This window comes from Tinamus guttatus, unplaced genomic scaffold (genome assembly GCF_059628265.1).
Source record: "Tinamus guttatus ecotype Peru unplaced genomic scaffold, ASM5962826v1 Tinamus_guttatus_pri_ptg000571l, whole genome shotgun sequence".
In the NCBI taxonomy this organism is placed as follows: domain Eukaryota; kingdom Metazoa; phylum Chordata; class Aves; order Tinamiformes; family Tinamidae; genus Tinamus; species Tinamus guttatus.
Window position 1 is genome coordinate 155,721 of NW_028289105.1, and position 17,089 is coordinate 172,809.

Consider the following 17,089-nt stretch of genomic DNA (forward strand, 5'->3'; position numbering starts at 1 on the left):
CAGCGCTGCCGCCGCCGCCATTTCACGTCGTCCTCGCAGGCCGCGGCCGCGACCGCCGCCTGCCATTGGCCGCCGCCGTCACGTGGCTCCGCCGCCGGGCTGTGGGCGAAAGGATCAATGTGCAATTTGCAAAAAGAAAGGACACTGGAAAAATGAGTGTCCAGAAAAAGGAGAAAGGAGGCCACCTAGAGTACTGGTGGCAAAAGAAGATAGTGACTGAAGGGGCCGGGACTCGGAACCCTTCCCCGAGTCTTGGGTAGAATTAGAAATGGAAGGGAAATGTGTAAAATTTCTGGTAGACACAGGGGCTGAATACTCAGTAATAAATAAAGCAGCGGGGAAACTATCGACAAGGAAAGCTCGAGTACGAGGGGTAAATGGGAGTAAGGTATATTGGTGGACATCAGAAAGGAAGGTAGATGTAGCTAATAGACAAATCACGCATTCATTCTTGTATATACCGGAGAGTCCGGTACCCTTAATGGGCCGGGATCTCCTAACTAAATTGGGGGTAAGGATATATTTCGAGGACGATGGGGTAAAGATCAATGACCGGGAAGGACAACCGATACAGGTCCTGACTGTTAGATTAGAGGACGAATATAGACTGTATGAAGAGAGGAAGGAAGAAATTGGACCAGAAACTCAAAAATGGATGAGGGAACTCCCGGAAGTATGGGCAGAGAATTCAGGGGTAGGAGAGGTTAAAGGGAAAACTCCTCTGGTCGTGGAATTAAAACCAGGAGCTCACCCGATTAGCGTTAAACAGTACCCAATGACCCCTGAAGCTCGACAAGGGATAGCGAAGCACATTAAAAGGTTACTGGAAGCTGGCATTCTGCGTAAATGCAAATCTCCTTGGAATACTCCTCTACTGCCAGTAAAGAAGCCCGGAGGAGATTTCAGGCCAGTTCAAGATCTGAGAGAAGAGTGGAGGATGTGCATCCTACAGTCCCGAATCCATACACTCTGTTAAGTACGATGCCACCAGATATGGGATGGTATACAGTTTTAGACTTAAAGGATGCCTTCTTTACCATCCCCCTGACAAAACAGAGCCAGGAAATGTTTGCTTTTGAATGGGAAGATCCCGAGAGCGGATAAAAGGGTCAGTTAACTTGGATCCGATTACCACAAGGGTTCAAAAATTCGCCGACTTTGTTTAATGAAATACTGCAGGAAGATTTGAGTGAATTCAGGAGACAGAATCCTAGTGTGAAATTGCTTCAGTATGTGGATGATCTGCTGCTAGCAGCAAGAACGAAAGAGGAGTGCGAGGAAGGTACGAGGAAGTTGTTGCAAGAATTAAATAAACTAGGATACCGAGTAAGTGCTAAGAAAGCTCAGCTATGTAGTCCTGAAGTAACATATCTGGGATATAAGATACGAGATGGTAGGAGATGGCTAACTGATGCCATGAAAGAGACTGTTCTTCGGATTCAGGAGCCCAGATCTCCAAGGGAGGTTCGAGAATTCTTGGGGACAGTAGGATACTGCCGTTTGTGGATACCTGGGTTTGCAGAAAAAGCGAAACCTCTGTATGAGGCGAGTCGAGAGAAACCGGACTGGCAGTGGACAGAAGCTATGGGAAAATCTTTTGAGGAACTGAGATTAGCCCTGCTAGAGGCCCCTGCACTTGCACTCCCGGACCCAGATATGTGAGCGAAAATGCGGGAGTTGCCAAGGGAGTGTTAACGCAGAAGCAAGGACCTTGGAAAAGGATAGTGGCATACTTCTCAAAGAAATTAGACCCAGTTGCCGCAGGGTGGCCCTCATGACTTAGAATTATTGCAGCCGTGGCGTTAATGGTTAAGGACGCAGACAAACTCACGTTTGGGCAAAAGCTGTATGTAACGGCTCCTCGTTACGCAGAGGCATTACTCAAACAGCCGCCTGAAAGATGGATAACAAATGCTAGGCTGACTCATTATCAAGCCTTGCTTTTAAACCCAGGAAGAATTATGTATACGTCCCCAACGACTTTAAATCCAGCCACCCTCCTACCTAACCCAGAATATGAAACACCTGTGCATAATTGTCAGGAGGTGTTAGCTGAAACTGCGACAGTGCGGGAAGATTTAAAGGATGAGCCACTGCAAGGGGGAAAAGTGTGGTTTACAGATGGAAGTAGCTTGGTCGAGCAAGGAAAAAGAAGGGCGGGAGCTGCAGTGGTAAATCAGAAGGGAGAAATAGTTTGGAGCCAGCGTTTACCAGACGGCACTTCGGCTCAGAGAGCGGAACTGATAGCCTTGGCTAAGGCACTAGAAATGGCAGAAGGAGAGCAAGTGACAATTTATACAGATAGTCGCTACGCATATGGGACAGTGCATATACACGGAGCAATATACAGAGAAAGGGGATTTCTTACCTCCGCAGGAAAAGAAATCCGAAACAAAGAAGAGGTTTTGCACTTGCTGTCAGCTTTGCAGAAACCAAAAGCAGTGGCAATTGTGCATACCTTAGGACATCAGAAGAAAACCGATACGATAAGTAGAGGGAATGCAGCTGCAGATAGTGCAGCCCGGCGAGCTGCGTTAGAAGGACAAATACAAAGGGTACTAGCCCTGACTCACAACACTTTAAGAGAAGAAGAGGAAATTGGAGAGGATGAATACACCCCGGAGGAGAGGGAGTGGATTCAAAAGGTCGCAGAAAAGCAAAGTGCAGGAGAAGGACATTACGATACAGAAGGAAGAATGTTAATTCCTAAGCGGTTGGGACAGAAGATGGTGCAACAGTTACACAGTACCACACACTTGGGGGAAAGAAAAATGGGACTGTTAATAGAAAAGTTCGGGTTGAGATTCCAAGATCAGAGGAAAATATTAAGAGGGATAATAGAGGGGTGTCAAGCATGTCAGGAAATGAAACCATTGAGGGTCAGGAAGGTACATGAAGGTATAAGGGAAAGGGGTGGTGAGCCTGGAAGGCATTGGGAAGTAGACTTTACAGAAATAAAACCAGGTAAATACGGATATAGATATCTGTTGGTATTAGTAGACACCTTTTCAGGGTGGGTGGAGGCCTTTCCCACTAAGCAAGAAACAGCCCAGGTGGTACCGAAAAAACTTTTGGAAGAAATAATCCCCAGATATGGGATACCGGTGAGCATCGGGTCTGATAATGGACCAGCTTTTGTGGCAAGGGTTACACAGGAATTAGCCCGAGCACTGGGAACCAACTGGAAATTGCATTGTGCCTATAATCCTCAAAGTTCGGGTCAGGCGGAAAGGATGAACAGAACCTTAAAGGAAACCCTTGCTAAGCTAGTAAAAGAGACTGAAGAGAACTGGGTAACAATGCTACCTTTTGCCCTATACCGGGTCCGGATAACTCCATATGTACTAGACTTTACACCATTTGAAATAATGTTTGGGACCCTACCCCCAGTATATCCGTTAGAGATAAGGAAGGGAATAACTAAAAACTCAGGAATGAGGAAAGAGATGCAGATCTTAAAAGAAATACAAGATGAGTTATTCCCATTACTACAAAACTGGTATAAAAGAAATCAGAAGGGGTCAGAAATGGATATCGAACCTGGAGATTGGGTGTGGGTAAAAAGGCATAACCCAAAAACATTAGAAAGCAGATGGAAGGGACCTTATGTAGTAATTTTAGTAACACCCACTGCCGTTAAGGTCGATGGAATAGGACATTGGATTCACCATTCCCACGTCCGGAAGCTAAACAAAGAAGAGCGGAAGAAAGCAGAGGAGTGGGAGGTCCGAAGGAATAGTAACAATCCTCTGAAATTGAAATTAATTAGGAAAAATGTACAGTAACACAATTTGGGTAATTATGGTCCTGCTAATTATGATTCTGAGGTGTTCTAATGGGATATACAACATAGAAGAGAGAAGTAATATGTGGGTGACTTGGGCAAATAACACGGGGAATCAGGAATTCTGCCTGTCCCTCACCACCGCTAGTAATCCATTCAGAACCTGCTTGTTTGGGAAGCCGGGATTTGATGACAACAGTTTTAAAAAGGTATCTACGGGAAACTGTTCAGGGGTAGTAAGTGCCTCGGAATGTGCCGTAAGGCTAATTAAGGGATTAAATACCTCATTGCCTTGGGACCCCCAAGAGCTCAATTTGATGGAGGCACAAGCAATTGGAAATAGTTCCAATAATTGGACCCAAACGTGTTTTATGTTTGGGGACAAGTTTTTTGGAGAAAAGGGAGGAGTGAGATTCCTGGCACAATGGAACATTATAATTAAAGGAGGCCCTAGGCCCCAATGGTGGAATGCTTCGGGTTGGACTGATGTATCTCCCGACCCAATATTCGACTGGCGTAAGACCATAGGAGGAGATGGAACCTTCGGTCCCATATATGCAAACGGGACATTCTGTGGGATAAATGGGACAGTCGACGGGTTACAACAACGATTCCCTGCGTGCGGGATTACCCTTAGGAGCATATGGGGGGGGATCCATCAGGACAGGTACATAATAGGACAGATTTACTATGGAATAATGATACCGCTAAGGCCTTGCCAGATGGAGTGTTTCTAATTTGTGGGGATAGAGCATGGCAGGGAATACCTAAGAATGCCTATGGGGGACCGTGTTATTTAGGGCAACTGGCAATGATAGCCCCGTCTAGAGCTAAGTTGTTAACTATGAAGCAGGAACAAAGAAGGCAAAAGCGTTCCCTTGGTTTAACACCGGAATGTGATGATAACGTACAATTAATATCTGTAACCGCGCGGGTCGCCTTAGCTATCTTTGTGCCAGGAGCTGCAGCAGGAAATGCATTAAGGGAGCTTTCGAAGTTAGCCTGTTGGAGTGAGAAGCAAGCAAATGCGACAACCGAGGTATTGGAACAACTCCTGCTCGATCAGAACAGCCTGCGACACGCACTACTACAGGACAGAGCGGCTATAGACTTCTTGCTCCTCGCCCATGGACAGGGATGTGAGGAGTTTGAAGGACTATGTTGTTTTAACCTGTCGGACCATAGCCAATCGATTCAACAACAATTGCGCTGGCTCAAGGAACACACTCAGAAGATAACACGGGAAGAAGGACTGATGGACGGATGGCTAGAGTCATTGTTTGGAGGGTTACCTGGGTGGATATCAGGACTGATAAAAGAAGGATTACGCGTATTTGTAATTCTGTTATTACTGTTACTGTGTATCTGTATAATGTGGAAATGTGTAATGGGGGTAATGGAAAAAGCTACAAATCGAGTTAATTCTATGCACATAATGTTCATGCGACAAACTCAGAAAGATCGAGAAAGGATTCTCTGATATTAGCAAAAGAAAAAGGGGGGAATGTAGGGTGCATTAGCAGGGAAGGTAGGGGTTAAATAGCTAATGTAGAATAAGCTGAGTCTTAGAGCACAAGGACCCATGATAACTGGCAGAGTCCGGATGTCTTGCTCATGGCAGGGGCAGAACCCTTGATAGATGGCAGGGTCAGGATGCCCTGCTCATGGCAAGGTCTGGACCCTTGATAGGTGGCGGGGTTAGGGTGCCCTGCCCTCAATCAGGATGATAGGGGGGCTGCTTATCCAGATGTTTTAATTCAGCAAAATAGATAACATTAACAAGAATGCAAAACTGGAAAACGGGAGGGGGAACACTCTTGGGTAAGAACGGTATAAAAGAGGGACGCTCGAAGTGGTCGGGGTCCGTGGTGTGACCCCTGCGTGGGAAAGCCCGGACCCCAGGTAGCTGGTAATACTTATTATCTTTCTTCTATTAATAAAAGACAATATATCTATGGTGGTTGTCTCTCTCCCTGTCAGTTCGGATACCGGACCTAACAACACCTCACACCAAGGAGAACAAGCCAGGTCAAAGCGCCCATGAGGGATGGTGACTCAAGTCTCACCGTGTAAAGAAGAGGCATTTCTTTCTCACATCTTTTCCCTCCAGCGTGTGTCGTTAAAGGTGCCAGAAATATCAAGGGGTGGCAAAGATGCTGCTGGTGCGCTGGGCTTGGAGGTGGCAAAGGCCCCCACTTTCCAGGGGTAAAAAAAACAACAACAACAAACAAGGAGCTGTATGTGTATAATTCCCTTATCTCTACAGTTTTGCTTTACATTCACTGGCCCATCCCACAGGGCCTGCACATCAGGACACATTCACACGAGAGCCAAGCGAGGCCGACGTTGGCGACGCGGCACAAACGGGGCCTTTGCGGAGATGTCAGAATCGCCGTGCCTGGAGTGAAGCCTGGCGCTGAGGCCAGCGCAGGCCCCCGGGCCCCGCGCTTGCTGCTCGGGGCTCAGCGCTGCCCCGTCCTGACGCGGCTGCTCCGCAGCGGCTCCGCTCTGGGCCGCAGCCCCCGGCACCTCGGGCCCGTCCTGGCCGGCAGTGGAGCAGGCGCCGGGACCGGCCCAGCCGCGTCGCCCCCTCAGTTCACGCGGCAGGCGCGGAGCAGCAGCAGCTGCAGCAGGATGAAGACGGGCGCCATGACCAGCCCGTACCAGAGCTCACGCGTGCCCTCCGCCAGCTTCTGGCACAGCAGCAGCTCGAAGACGAACTGGAGCCCCAGCACGGTGAGCACCCAGAGCAGCCGCAGCACGGCCAGCCGCTTCTCAGCAAAAGGAAGATCAGGGAAAACGTGGGTCCGCTGGCGAACGGGATGGGCACCCTGGTTACAAATAACACAGAAAAAGAAGATTTGCTGAATGCCCTCTTTGCTTCAGTGTTTACCAAGGGCAGCCCTTTAGAGCCCCAGGCCCTAGGGACAAGAGAAGAAGCCTGGAGAGAGGAAGACTCCCCCTGAGTAGAGGAAGATTGGGTCAGAGAGCACCTAAGGAAACTCGATACCCATAAATCCATGGGCCCTGATGGGATGCACCCCAGAGTGCTGCGGGAGTTGGCAGATGTCATAGCTAAGCCACTCTCCAGCACCTTTGAAAGGTGCCAGAAGACTGGAAGAAGGCCAATCTCACGCCAGTCTTCAAAAAAGGCAAGAAGGAGGATCCAGGCAACTCCAGGCCAGTTAGCCTCACCTCTGTCCCCAGAAAAGTGATGGAACGGCTCATACTGGCTGTTGTCTCCGGGCACGTGGAGGACAAGAAGGTGCTCAAGAGTAGTCAGCATGGATTCACCAAGGGGAAATCTTGCTTGACTAATCTGAAAGCCTTCTATGATGGAATGACCAGCTGGATAGGTGAGGGGAGAGCGGTGGATGTCGTCTGTCTCGACTTCACCAAGGCTTCTGACACCGTCCCTCACAACATCCTCCTAGGCAAGCTCTGGAAGTGTGGGATATATGAGTGCACAGTGAGGTGGATTAGGAACTGGCTGGATGGCAGAGCTCAGAGGGTGGTGATCAGCGGTGCTGAGTCTGGTTGGAGGCCTGTAGCTAGCGGGGTCCCCCAGGGGTCAGTCCTTGGTCCAGTCCTGTTCAGTTTATTCATCAATGACCTGGATGAAGGCACAGAGTGCTCCCTCAGCAAGTTTGCTGATGATACCAAACTGGGAGGAGTAGCTGATACCCCAGAGGGCTGTGCTGCCATCCAGAGGGACCTGGACAGACTGGACAACTGGGCGGTGAAAAACCTCATGCAATTCAACAAGGCCAAGTGCAAGGTTCTGCAGCTGGGGAGGAAAAACCCCAGACACCAGGACAGGCTGGGGACCGACCTTCTGGAGAGCAGCTCTGCAGAGAGGGACCTGGGCGTCATGGTGGAGGATAAGTTGACCATGAGGCAGCAGTGTGCCCTTGTGGCCAAGAAGGCCAATGGGATCCTAGGGTGCATTAAGAAGAGCATCTCCAGCAGGTCGAGGGCGGTGATCCTGCCCCTCTACTGAGCCCTGGTGAGGCCGCATCTGGAGTATTGTGTCCAGTTCTGGGCTCCACAGTACAAGAGAGATGTGGAGCTGCTGGAGAGAGTCCAGCGCAGGGCCACAAGGATGATCAGGGGCCTGGAACATCTGCCCCATGAGGAGAGGCTGAGGGAGCTGGGTCTGTTCAGCCTGGAGAAGAGAAGGCTGAGAGGGGACCGGAGCAGTGTCTATAAGTACCTCAAGGGAGGCAGTGAGGAGGATGGTGCTGGCCTCTTTTCCCTGGTGGCCACCGACAGAACTAGAGGTAATGGCCACAAACTGAAGCACCATAAGTTGCACATGAACTTAAGGAAAAATTTCTTAACAGTGAAGGTGACAGAGCGCTGGAACAGGCTGCCCAGAGAGGTTGTGGAGTCTCCTTCTCTGGAGATCTTCAAAACCCGCTTGGATGCAGTCCTGTGCCACGTGCTCTAGGCAACCCTGCGTGTGCAAGGGGGTTGGACTAGATGACCTCCAGAGGTCCCTTCCAACCTTCAGCGTTCTGTGATTCTGTGGTTCTCGCCTTCCCAGCAGAGCCGCACAGACACCATGGTGCTGAAGTAGGTGCTGAGGCCGTCGGCGGGGGCTGCTGAGCGCCTCACTGTGGCGGGGACGTCGCTCGGCGCCGGGTGATGACGTCAGCGGCAGCTCGGTGGCTCCCGACGCGGGGCGCTCTCCTCACTCCCGGTTCCAGCGCCGGTGTCGCTGGGACTGCGATTGCCCGGTCCCCGCGTCCCCGATTCCCCCTTTCCCCGGTCCCGATTCCTCCTTCCCCCGGTCCCTCCCGTCCCCGGTCCGTCCTTGCCGCGCTGCTCCCGTCACTCTCTTCCTGCTTCCCACGGTGCCTCCGTCCCCGCTTCCCCCCAGTCCCCGTGAACCCTTGTCCGTGGTGCCCCCGAGCTCTGGTTCCCACATGGCCGGGACTGCGATCCCCAGCTCCCCCTTCCCGCAGTGGTTCCCGCTTCCCCCGTTCCCGGTTCCGCAGGCACCTGGAGCGCGTCCCTGGCAGCGCGAAGCCCCTTCCCCTGCGGGCAGCGGGTGCGGGCGGCGGGGGCAGCGCCCGGGGGCTCTGCGCCGGGGGCGGCCATAGCTGCGAGTGCGGCCGTGTGCCGGGCCCTGGGGCTGCAGCAGCTCTGCCGTCCCGGGCAAGGGGACAGTGCCCGGAGCGGCGGCCGCCGGCGGGAGCGCGGCCGTGGAAAGGCTGGGAGCGCGGCGGGGCCGGGAAAAGGGGCTGGAATGTGAGTTGCTGTCCCTGCGTTTGTGTCCCCTCCTGAGTCAGAGGCTTTGCTGCCTCCTGCTCCCTGCTGTTCGGCTCAGCCTTCTCATCTCCTGTCCTCCCTCCTCCACCGCTCTGCTGCTCTGTGCCCTTCACCAGACAGTGGCACCCACAGCAGGAATGAAATCCCAGTGGCCTGTGCAGGGGTCCCAGTCACAGCTGAGGGTGCACAAGGACCGGGAAATGGGGTGCTCCCAGGCTGGGTTTTCAGCTCAACACTCTGAGGCCAGGACAGGCCATTGAGCGTCCCCGGGCCAGGGCTGCAGCCACAGGTGACCTGAGCAGAGGCCGGTGCGGAGCCAGGTCACACCACACACCGGGGACTGAGCTGCATTTTGCAGAGCACCTCCCCATGGCCAAGGCCCTTGTTCTGGCACCTCGCCTCAGCTCCCACCATCGGCAGCCCCCCTTACCTGGGACGAACAACATTAAAATCCTTTTGATTCAAGAGCAAAAGAACAAGAATTTCTTTAATGCATTCTGGGAGGCATTCTTTAGAATGCCATTTATTTCTATATTATGTATTTATTTATTATAATATAATTTCTATAATATTTATCTATTTATTATAATATAATTTATATATTTATGAATTTATATATTTATAAGTTTTATAAGTTAATTTATATATTTATAAGTCACCCTGCCCAAGTCAGCTGTCCAGCCTCGATGCCCTCCTACTCTCTTAGAGATGCAGCCCAGCTCCTACATGGCCATTGCATGTGGATGACAACGAGACCCACGAAGGCCACGGCTGCAGCGCGCACGGAGGTTTTTTTCCACACCAAGTGCAGCACCTCCTGTGGGACGGTGTTGGCGACGAGCTCCAGCGCGTAGCCCAGGCTCCAGCCGACGTCCGTGCTCCTGGCCTGCCAAAGGAGAGAGGGGCATCGTGAGGGCAGCTCTAGCACAGAGATGCCCCTAGCAGCACTGGGGCCCTGCGTGCCAGGCCCGCCACAGGCACAGCGCATGTCCCCAGGCAGGAGGTCTCCACGAGCCTTGGCCACGGGGCTGAGCTGCACAGCTGCATGTTAGCAGGAGTTCTGCCAGGACGAGACAGGACAGAAAGAGGATCCCAAGACAGCCCTATGTCCTGGGTGCAAGTCACATTCTCCTCCCATTTAAGGCAGCTGTGGCTCTTTTTTTTTTTTTTTTTTTGGGGGGGGGGGGTGTGGCCGTTGGCGGGCAGGGAGGGGGAAATGTGTGAGCTGGTTCCCAGAGCACAACTGGACTGGATCAGAGCCAAACAGAATAAAGCAGAAGGGATGTCCTTGAGGGCACGGGCTGGCCTTGGCTTTTCCAGATGTGCTCGGTGTTAGTTAGCATGGGGTTTTCTTCCCTGTGTCCACATGGCATGGGGATGTGCCCTGATCTTTTAGCTGCAAAACCCTCATCCCTGCTCTCTCCCTCCCCTTGCACTTTAGCCTAATAAAAGAATTCCTTCTCCTACATCACTCCTGAGGTGCAAAGACCCAGACCTTTCCTTCTGTGCTAAGTGAGTTTAAAAAGGTAAGAAAGATCCAAAAGAAAGAAAGGAACAACCACACAAACCAACAAGCACCCAGTGCAAAGAAGGGGTGGCTGTTTCAGCCTTCTCTCACCTCAGGGAAGGAATAGATTAGGTAGGTGACGCTGATCCAGCCATAAGCTCTTTCCTCTTGCCCTGTGATGATTCGAACCCCGTGGAAATCCATGGCAAAATCCTTCATGCTCTTAGCAATTCCCTCCGTGCTTTCATCTGCTGATGACTTGTTCTTTTCCCTAAGAAGCATCCACAATTCAAGAAACAAATGCAGTGAAATAATCCCAACGCAGAGAACCCAAGGAAGCAGTTGGCTTCCTCCTACTTTCACAGATTGCAGCGTTTGGTCCTGAGCAGTTGCTGTGAAATGATGTTTGCTGCTCTCTAGCTTGTACAAGGTGTTCCTGCAGCTTCTGCAGCTTTTGTAAAGGCCGGCCAGCTGTGCTTCCGCCTGCCGTTGGCAATGCCACTGGAGGAGCAAGCTCCACCTCCTCTGGGCATGGCAGCTGGATCGGAGTTGCATAGTGCTTTGCCGGAGCAGCTTTCCCTACGTGTGTTCCTCACACTCCAGAGCACAGGAACTCTTTCTTGAGCAGCTCCGCTGACGGGCTGCATAGCACAGGCCATTGAACCTCCCCGCTCTGATTGTGCCATCAAGGCAGGGCACGGGGCTCTTTTAGGAAGATGGGAGCCTAGCCTCCGACTTGTGAGCAGGGGGAGGTTTCTGTTTGCTCCCTCTCTCAGGCAAGTAAGCACCACGTTGGGGTTCAGTGCCCTTCCCAGGGAAGTGCTCAGATGGTCAGGGCACAGAATATGGCTATTAAACCACAGCTCTAGAACCAAGCACCTTGTAATTACCACCAAAAGACAGAAAAGAGCTCCTGCGAGCTAGGGAAAAGCAAGATGAGGTGGCACAACACCCCTTTGGCATTCTACCTTGAACACACTCCCCTACCAGCACCCAACCACGTCTGCAGAAAGTGCGTGCCCTGGTGGGAACCACTGCCTTATGTTGCAGGAAGAAGGAAGAGCAAAGCAAGAGCACGGAGCATTTCCCGCTTGGCAAGAAGCAGAGCAGCATCCTTGGCGCTCGTGGGCTCCCAAAAAGGCCAGCGTCTGTCTCTGGGCCCCCAGGGCCCAGCACAGGGGCCAGTACAGCTCAGGCCCTGCCACGGCTCCCCACTGTGCTGCCTTCCTGCCAGGGCTCCCTTGCTCAGGGCAGCTGGGAAGCTCGGCGCAGCCGGCCCCGTGCAGGATGCCGCATTAGCCAGGCTGCTGGCGGCTGCCTGCAGCTTGGCCACCTCCCCTTCTCCTCAGGGCCTGCACAAGTACCTCAGGAGTCTGCTGCCTGCTGGTGTTCCAAGAAAAGCTGCTTCCTCTCTCCCTTTCTCAGTGGGAATGGCCTTCAGAGCTCTGTCCAGCCACTCTCTTAGGGACTCCAGAGCTTTCGCAGTATCGTTGGCACAGCTTGATATGCCTGGCCCTGGAAGAGAGTCAGGTCACTCGGATGAGAAACGCCCCGCTTTGGCACACTAAGGAAAGGGAAACGAGGCCACCCCAGCTGCCATACAGACACACACACAAACCCAGGGCAGCATCAAGGCCACCGCAGAGGGGATACTGACCCTGCACATTACAGAAAAAGCTCTGCCTGATCTCAGCCATGTTGTTCTCATCACCTGTCTCCCTTTTGATGATGAACAGAGTGGGGTGGGACGAGCCGGCGTCCATCTCTTGGTCCACCTGGAAGCACAAATGAAGAACTCGTGGCTGGCTGGAAGAGCAGCAGGGATGGTGGGGCTGGAGCCCAGCCCTGCCAGGAGACCGGTCACTTTGTTCAAGCTAAGATGTCCCCAAGAGGGTGTCTCAAAGAGCAGCTCTTATTGCTCTTAATGCAGAAACCCTCCCAAAGCTATGGCAGTCTCCAGCACGACCGAGCAGAGCAGTGACAGGACAGGGCCCTTCAAGGTCTGGTCTTGAGTCTGAGATGAAGGGCACAGAGTCAGCCAGAGGGCTCGATCAGCCTGGCCCATGCTGGCCCCAGCTCCAGCAAGGCTCTTTCAGGGCCCCTGCCTTCTCTCTTCTGCCTGCATTTTGGCATGGCTGGAGAAGACTCACGCCTATGACCTGCAAGACTCATCCCAGCGAGTCCCACACACTCCAAAGCCCTAACATGAGCTCTTGTCTCAGGGAGCATCTGTGCCACATGTCTGCTCTGCAGTGCTGCTCACCTTGGCCTCGGGTGACAAGCTGACCTTGAACAAGACCAGCTGACGGGCAATGAATGACTCCAGGAGCAGTAATGCCAGAACAACAGAGATCAGACGGCTCTTTTTAATGGCCATCCTGGCAAAGGACCCTGCAAAGGTCAACACAGAAAGAGGGAAATTGCTTGGATGTGACGCGCTGGGAAGAGCGTTGATGAGTTAAAGCTGCAAGGAGGCCGTTCCCCAAAGCGGCCTCCAGGTTGGCCCTGTCCTCAAGGAAGCTGCGGGTATCTCGAGGTCAGTGGGCTCCTCTCACCTGCCTGCACTGTCACGCCTGCGCACTGCCCAGCACGCACACACGGACAGCCAGGGAGGGAGCCAGGATTGCTCACAGGCAACAGTGAAGATGGGGAAAACCAACTTACTTGTCCTCTTCGTCCTGTCAGTCGCTCGTAGATACCTGTCAACAGAACTCAGGCAGAGTTCTGGAATTTTGAGCTTCTCTAGGTTACCTCACGTGGGCATTGAGCAGTTGCGCGTTGTCATGATGACACCACACGTGCCACTTTTCACATTGCCCTTACGAATCTGTCACCTCTTAAACAGCAACCTTGGTCATATCCCCTGCCCTGAAATTGCCCGCAGAGCAGCCGGGGTCTTGAGAGCAGCTTTTATTCCAACCAGAAGCAGGATGCCGTTGGAAAAGGAGAGATGGCCGTGCAAGGAGGGGGCCGGGGCGCTGAGCAGAGGCAGCCCCCACTGCCTCCATCTCCTGGCAGCAGCCAGAGCTGTTTCTGAGCTACTCCTGGCCCTTTTCAGCTCCACACCCTGAGGCCAGGACAGGCCATTGAGTGTCCCCGGGCCAGGGCTGCAGCCACAGTTGAGCTGAGCAGAGGCCGGTGGGGAGCCAGGTCACACCACACACCGGGGACTAAGTCCCTCACTGTCAGCCCTGGCCTCCTCCTGGATCAGACCCCTTTCTGTCACAACCTGGCTGTAGCAGATTCCCTGTCAAGGGACAATCCCCATCACATAGGGAAAATGTCCGCCCCATGCCCAAGGGCTGTCAAGAAAAGGAAGCCAATCACTTATTTCATGATCATCAAAGGATCCTACAGCGCTGGTGCCATCAGCCCCATGGACATGGTCCTGCCCTGCCCCAGAGTGCTGCCAAGCGACTCGCACATGGTCGTGTTCACAGCTTCACTGCTGCTGTCTCTGCCTGTGCCCTCAGACACCATCCCCCTGCCTAGAACCTCTCGGCTCGGCCCATTTCTGGAGGACACAAGCTCTAAGTCACCAGGGTGGCTTCTCCACCCATCCACTGCTGCTCGGCTGGAGCGCTGTATGTGCTGCGTAGCCCCAGCTGAACTCGGTGGCACTCCGCAGGGTCTGTTCTATGGGGTCACTGCTCTGGCTGCAGCGGCTCCCTGTGGCTTCCAAGCCCGTCCTCCTAGGGTCACATTCACCCTGCTCTGCCTGGCCAGGCAGCTCTACCCGGCACCACGTCTGTCCACACGTTCCAGAGAGGACACGTCCCAGCAGAGGCACAGAGTAACTTTGTGAAGGGGCAGAGCCAGCACAGGCAGCGAAGGGTCACCGAGTGCGGCGGAGCTCAGCGGGGAAGCCCACGACTGCGGGAGGTTTCTTGCAACCATCATTGTCCCCAAATCCAGCACAAAGTTGCCTCTGGGACGTTGTTGTCTCACAGGTAGGTGAGGAATTCATAGTCCTGAACAGCCTCACGGCTACAGCTAAATGACACTGAAGTGTCTTTACTTTGTGAATCTCACGGTAACTTGCTGATCTCCAAGTCCCCTCGAAAGACTAAAGCCCCCTCATTCAGCCCGGCTCATTTCTAGACGGTCGAGGAGTGTTTCCCACCAAAGCTGTGACCCAGAGAAACTGCCTCCAGGAGCAGCAGCAGCTGCTCCTACTCTGCCCCTTTGCTTGGCCCTCCCAACACCCTTAGCACTACCTTGGGGAATAGGCCTCCAACACTAAAAACTGCATTTCTGTTCAACACCATGCACCAGCTCCCTCTGCCTCCCAGCACAATCCGTGAGACAACCTTGCTGGCACCCTGAGGGCAGGAAGTGCCGCTCGGGGAGGGGACAGGAGAAACGGGAACACATTGGAGTAGAACTGCAGAAATCGGTGTTAAGATCATGGCCTCGGACTGCTCAGGACAAGCAGCAGCTTCTCTGTTTCAGGCTGGCAGCAGCTTGAGGTTTACACAGGTGCTGACAGCACATAAACAACCCCCAAAGAATTCTTACTCCAGGTGGCAGGTTTCAGTACAGAAACTTTCCAGGGGGAAAATAAACAACAACAACAAACAAGGAGCTGTATGTGTATAATTCCCCCATCTGTACAGTTTTGCTTTACATTCACTGGCCCGTCCAACAGGGCCTGCACGTCAGGACACATTCACACGAGAGCCGAGCCAGGCCGACGTTGGCGACGCGGCACAAACGGGGTCTTTGCGGAGATGTCAGAATCGCCGTGGCTGGAGTGAAGCCTGGCGCTGAGGGCAGCGCAGGCCCCCGGGCCCCGCGCCTGCTGCTCGGGGCTCAGCGCTGCCCCGTCCTGACGCGGCTGCTCCGCAGCGGCTCCGCTCTGGGCCGCAGCCACCGGCACCTCGTCCTCATCCTGGCTGGGGCTGGAGTCGGGGCCGGGGCCGGCCCATAGAATCATAGAATGCATAGGGTTGGAAGGGACCTCTAGAGATCATCTAGTCCAACCCCCCTGCACACGCAGGGTCACCTAAAGCACGTGGCACAGGAATGCGTCCAAGTGGAGAGCTCTCTCCAGAGAAGGAGACTCCACAACCTCTCTGGGCAGCCTATTCCAGTGCTCTGTCACCCTCACTGTTAAGAAATTTTTCCTTAAGTTCCTGTGGAACTTTTGGTGCTTCAGTTTGTGGCCATTACCTCTAGTTCTGTCGGTGGCCACCACTGAAAAGCACCATCCTCTGCACTCCCTCCCTTGAGGTACTTATATACACTGATTAGATCCCCTCTCAGGCTTCTCTTCTCCAGGCTGAACAGGCCCAGCTCCCTCAGCCTCTCCTCATAGGGCAGATGTTCCAGGCCCCTGATCATCCTTGTGGCCCTGCGCTGGACTCTCTCCAGCAGCTCCACATCCCTCTTGTCCTGTGGAGCCCAGAACTGGACACAATACTCCAGATGAGGCCTCACCAGGGTTGAGTAGAGGGGCAGGATCACCTCCCTCGACCTGCTGGAGACGCTGCTCTTAATGCACCCCAGGATCCCATTGGCCTTCTTGGCCACGAGGGCACACTGCTGCCTCATGGTCAACTTGTCATCCACCATGACACCCAGGTCTTTCTCCGCAGAGCTGCTCTCCAGAAGGTCAGTCCCCAGCCATCCGCGTCGCCCCCTCAGTTCACGCAGCAGGCGCGGAGCAGCAGCAGCTGCAGCAGGATGAAGACGGGCGCCATGACCACCCCGTACCAGAGCTCGCACCTGCCCTCCACGAGCTTCTGGCACAGCAGCAGCTTGAAGACGAACTGGAGCCCCAGCACGGTGAGCACCCAGAGCAGCCGCAGCACGGCCAGCCGCTTCTCGCCATCCCGGCAGAGCCACACGGACACGATGGTGCTGAAGTAGGTGCTGAGGCCATCAGCGGCCAAGCAGGGCCCAAGCACGGCCCGCCTGGAGAGCGCGGCGGCCGCGCCGTCCGCCTTGAGCGCCAGCAGCGCGGATCAGAGCACCAGCGCCAGCCCCTGCAGGCCGAGCTCACAGGGCGCCAGGCGCAGCCACTGCCCCAGCTCGCGCAGCGACAAGAGCATCGCTGCGTGACGTCAGTGCCGCGCCGTGACGTCACTGCGGCGCTGGGGGTGACTTCGCGCCTGCTGAGTGCCTCACTGCGGCTGGGACGTCGCTTGGCGCCGGGTGATGATGTCAGCGGCAGCTCGGTGGCTCCCGGTGCCCCAGGATCCCCCTTCCTCCGATTCCTCCTTTCCCCGGTCCCCGCGTCCCAGGTTCCCCATTCCCCCGGTTCCGTCGTTCCCGGATTCCCCTTCCCCCGGTCTCTGCGTCCCCGATTCCCCCTTGCCTCCGTCTCCGCATCCCCGGTTCCACCTTCCCCCGGTTCCCTCTTCCCCCCGTCTGTCCTTGCCTCGCTGCTCCCATCACTCTCTTCCCGCTTCCCGCAGTGCCTCTGTCCCCAGTTCCCCCATGTCCCCATGGTCCCCTGTCCATGGTGCCCCCGGCTCCCGGTTCTCGTGTCCCTTGGACTTCGATCCTTTGGTTCCCTTTTA

At 54.1% G+C, this 17,089-nt stretch overlaps 1 pseudogene; it reads right to left on the bottom strand.

The window, feature by feature from the left end:
- Positions 1 to 6,375: 6,375 nt before the first annotated feature.
- On the bottom strand, positions 6,376 to 16,618 carry LOC148592523 (transmembrane protein 203-like; annotated as a pseudogene).
- Positions 16,619 to 17,089: the final 471 nt, after the last annotated feature.